Source organism: Furipterus horrens, unplaced genomic scaffold, assembly GCF_987537825.1.
Source record: "Furipterus horrens unplaced genomic scaffold, mFurHor1.1.pri manual_scaffold_7, whole genome shotgun sequence".
In the NCBI taxonomy this organism is placed as follows: Eukaryota; Metazoa; Chordata; class Mammalia; order Chiroptera; family Furipteridae; genus Furipterus; species Furipterus horrens.
The window spans coordinates 137,263,666-137,268,891 of NW_028327177.1; positions in this window are offsets into that span (position 1 = coordinate 137,263,666).

The following is a 5,226-nucleotide window of genomic DNA, read 5'->3' on the forward strand; positions in this document are numbered from 1 at the left end:
CTGAGAGGACACAGCGGTGAAACAAGATAGACTCTGCCCACACGACGCTTACATTCTAGAGGGGAATGGAGTCGGGTGCAAAATAAAACAGCACAGCAGTAAGGTGGAAAACCCTGATTCTCAGGGTGGGAAACACCCACAGGGAAGGAGCCTGGGGAAGATATTAGACAGAGTAGCTGTTCAGGCAGGCCTCTGAAGAGGGGACAGTTAAGCTGGAATTTGAATGAAATTGCTTTTCTTCTCTCAGAATGTCCTTAGCTAGTGTTCAATGCTTCAAGTGCCTTTGGATAGTCTTGATTAGGGACAAATAGGGACAAATAGAAGTCAATAGGAGATGGTTAGAATTCTTGTGTTTTCGAGATCAAATCAGCTGGCTTCCTTTTATAATCGTCATGATTTTTTTAACTGACAAATTTAGAGAGAAAGTTTTAGGCTGCTATTTGCAAGCACTTCTCTGCAAATAACACATTACAGATGTGGGTAGTGTTTATTTCTAATAAGTAGAAAGCCAAATTGGAGTAATTTTTACCACATTTTCTCTTTAGCATTGGTTGCTTAAGTAGGAGAGACATGATCTGCAATATAAAGATCTCAAGCAGATAAATGCAACTTACAGAACTGAGAAGAACGTCTTGAGGCAAATTTAAGGAATTGTCATTTACCTTCTTAAACATACATTTCAACATCAATGTTCCTCATGCTTCCTACCTCCTATCACGTGTTCTTATGGCTGTGAATTAAACACTATGACTAAGAATAAAACAATTTAAAATACAGGCATTGGCAAAAGTAGGTTTACAGTTGTGACTGTATAAAATACGGAGTTTATTCTCATAACGATTAAGGTAATCGCAATGTCCACTCTGCTGTGCTAGCCACAGTGGACCCTGGATCAGACAGACAACCAAACTCATGCGACACAACAGGCCCCATCCAACACCAAGTTTCTTGGCTTTACTAAAGGACAGAGGGCGTGCAATGTCCTGGCATCCACGGCAATGGGACAGCAGAGGTCCTGTGACCCTAAGGCACAGTCATTCTGAACATGGGACAAAACTGAGTGTAGATGATCTCAACCCAGAAGCCATCAGCTCTGAGCCCCTTCAGCTCTATGCCAGTTGGCCATGTAGGCCCTCCAGCTTGTGAATATCCACCCCCTCTTTTCAGAGCAGCTGCATCTCATCAATGTCAATTACTCGTTACTCAACCAATTTTGGCAATGTGCACATACAGACTAAGCACCTGTACATAATCCTCATCTAGATTCTACTTAATCAATAGCATATCATCCCAGCAATTCCTTAATGTTGCCAGGAGTCAAATCTTCAGATATCCCTGAAGCTAAAGGAAAGACCACAGAACCAGCTGTTAACCCCTTCCTTTCAGTTCACCTCCTGATCCCCATTAAAACCTTCTTGGTACATATCTGAGGCATTATCCTACTCTTAGTATGGCAACTTCTACAATATTTTTGTACAAAAGAAAACAATTATACTAAAATAGAGACAATCATCAAGACTTGTATCCTGTAATGAGGCTTTGGAATTCTCTCCACAAAACAAGTTAACAAGACTGTGCCAATCGCAAGTTTCCTGATCTATACTCCTTTATCAGTTGCTCCACTTCTCCCTCCTCCCTCCATTGTTTGCCCCTTTTATAGATGTTGCTAAAGGCATTCAACTCCATAGTGTCCTCTAGCAAGTTCCCAGGGGAATTACAACAATTGAGGGGCTTAAGTCAACTTCCCAGAACATCTTTTCAACCTGGAGATCATCATCTACATTGATTTGATTTTCTTTTAGCTCTATATATGAAGCTAAGCGTCTTTTATTGTACTCTGTAACCATGGCAGAGATTACAATAATGTGTAAGACATACGTCAGCTAATATTAGGTACCATTTTCCCAACTTTCCAAGCAAAAACACCCTTCTCCCATACCACTTATTTCCTTAACCCAGGTAGGTGGTCACTAGAGGCCACTGCTCAGTAAACTCCGGGTCCCATCTGGTCTGGGGAATGTCCATATCCCAGCCACCAGGAAAGAAGTTCTCACTAACCCAGGCTTCCAGGTCTCACTGTGCAACACCACTAATCTGAATCTAGTGACATTGAACAGGGTGTGGCCACCCTACCACACAGATATTCACCCCCTTGGACACCATTCTGACTCCATGAACACTGCTCATCTAGTTTTTACCCACAGTCACATCTGGTGTAGTCAAAAGGCAAAGCAGATTCTGAGACACTGTGTGAGTAACAAGATGCAGCTCCTCTCATACCCTTAACATGATGCCATCCTGGCTCCCAACCATGTAACACGTCCGCTGCCAGGCTCAATAAGACAGCGTGTCCAACCCAGTTCAAAGATAGGATTTCTCTCAAGGCTAAAAAAGAACCAATATCACAAATATAATCTAAACATACAAACAAAATAAAATCACCACCACTCCATCCAGCGTGCTGTTACTTAAGCTGGTCATCAGGGCTCACTGAGTGATGTCATATCCCTAAATCAACCCAGCAGAATTCTAAAATATATCTTGTATTCTGGCTTCGGTTCAAATCCCCTTCTCAAGGGAAAGCAAATCTAGAGGTTTCTTCCAGCATCTGCCATGATTTGGCACCACAAACATCTAAAAGTATTATTCTCTTGCTCCAAGATGCAATCTTGGGAAAAGATGACATTATCCTTTCCCAGCATCGTTATCCATTTGTGTGTCCTATTTCCATCTGCCACAATGTCCCCCTTTTTGCTATTTGCTACCTGTCTCAGATCAGATAATGAACCTGAATCTCTGGATTCAGCCATACTGCCCTCCCACAGGACAGATAGCAAGGTGAGTCTTGCCTTAACTTACCCTTTGTCCATAAAGGAGGAGGATTAGGAAAGCCAAGGATGAGGGACCTATGCCAACAGGCAGCTGGGCAGCCTTTAGAGTCAGTCCTAGTTTAGACACATGAAATAAAGTCACTATCCAGCACTTGGTTGCCCTAGAAAAAAGCACACATTCTAAGAATTAAACTGACTAGGCCCTACATTTCAGCCAGGTGAATCGACCACCGTTAGCTGGTAACGTGTCCTACTAGAGTTCCCCAACCTTCCCTGACTGCTTCTTCTGAAAAGGAGGCCATCATAATGTCATCAGTTTGAAAAACTACTGACCGTTGAGGGCAATCAAATCCAAATCTCTTCTGACCCAGTTGTGAGCATGTATTGGAGACCTCAGGTACCCTTGCAGGAAGATGGTGAATGCGTACTGCACTCTTTCCCTAAGCAAATGAACAAAATAAACTAATGAGCAAAATAGAATCAGAAGCATAGAATCATGGAATAGACTAACAGCAGTAAGGGGGGGCAGAGGAGAGAAATGATTGAAAGAAGGTAGAAGGAGTAATCAAAGAACATGTATGAAGGACCCATGGACATGAACAATGGTGTGGGGGTTGACTATGGAAGTGGAGGCCAAGGGGGGAAAACTGGGACGACTGCAGTAGCATAAACAATAAAACAATTTTAAAAAAAGAAAATGAATTGTGCTTGGCTTCCTTCCAAAATTCCTATAGGAAAGCAAGCTTTAGTTCATTTGAGCCTGTCTGACTACCTAAACAGCTTTCACTGTGTCTGGTTTGGTGAAAAGCCACCATAGCCAATAATTAGTCTCGGGAAGCTGCCTGCTTTACTCACAGGTCAAACAGAACAATTAGGAGAGTGGAGAGATTGTCATTCCTGCTTCTTCTACTCATTTTCTTAAAGCTGAAATTTCTTAATGCCTTTCCATGAGGAAGTACTGTTTTAACATTCAGTTTAAAGTGTATGTGGTCGGGAGGGCGGAACTATAGTTGACGTTTGTCATGTCTGCCCAGTAGCGGTGTATCCAATAGGTGGACAAGCACCTTTGATCTCCCCTGAGGCAGGATTTCTCCCCAAGCACACTGGAATGGTGAGTGCCAATAACTGTGAGCAGTGGGAGATTGTTACCTTACTCGCAAGCGAACAAATTAGCCCACTACAGTTTCGTGGTGGAAGAGATGAGACTCTTGGATTAAAGGACCTTATTACTCAGGCCACAAGAAGCATAAGCTGCGTGTTTGCATCGTTCCCCTTGCACCAGGGGAGGCTGTGCTGCGCGTATCCAAGTCCCAAGGTGGGAAAGGCATCAGCACGTCTAAGAACAGAATGCATACAAGAGTGCCCTCAGCCTGGCCATCAGGGGGAGAATTACAACGAACAGACGCACAAGGGAAGCAGAACCCATATTTGCGAGCCTGTGGATCATGGTAACCAGCCCTGAATTTTATTCTGGAAGATAGGGAACCATGCAACTCTTCAAAGTAGCAAATGCCATCATCTTATTTATGCCTGAATGGGGACCAGTCTGGCTGCAATGTGGAGAAAAAACAGAAGAAAGTCAAGAGTGAAACGTTTAGGCCAAATGAAGATGGTTTGATTAGAAGGTGACAGTAAGGTGGAAAGATGTGGGTAGATTCAAGACAATACAGAGCTGGAACAAACACGGCTTGTGTAAGAATTGGTGGGGAGAGGCTCTGTGCTGAAGGGTGAAGGAAAAGTTAAAGGTGATGTCTAGATTTTTGGTCTGAAGAAAAAAACAAATATGCAAGAGATCGGTAGATAGGAAATGAGGTTTGGACAACCAGAGGGTTATTATAAGAGCTTCTTATTGAACAAAAGTAACTTGAAATGCACATAAATTCTGGAGGGTTAGTATTTGGGGGTTAATTAAAAGCGTGGGACTAGACAAGATGACCCAGCAAATGAATATAGAGAAAAGATGAGGCCAAATCTACAGATGGGGACAGATTTTGGCTACAAGAGTGGACATCATGGTGTTTATCATACAAGAACAAAATCGTAGCCCCAAACCCATTAACAGGAGACTGACTAAACAATATCATGCCACCAATTAAAATTGTATTCCATTAAATATTTGCTTACATGGAAAGAGGTTAATGCTATTAAGGAAAAAGAGTTATTGTATAGTGTAATCCTATTTTTATTCAGTAAATTCTCTGTACAGGTGCATAAAAATAAGAGTAAAAGAAATATACACTAAAATATACATTAAAATATCAATGGTGGTTCTAAGTGGCTAGATTTTAGTCTTTTCTCTCCATTTCCTAAAATTTCTTCAGTGAACATGTATCATTTGTATAATAGAAGAACAACTGTAAAAAAGAATCTGATTACTTACAGTTCATCTTTGGGA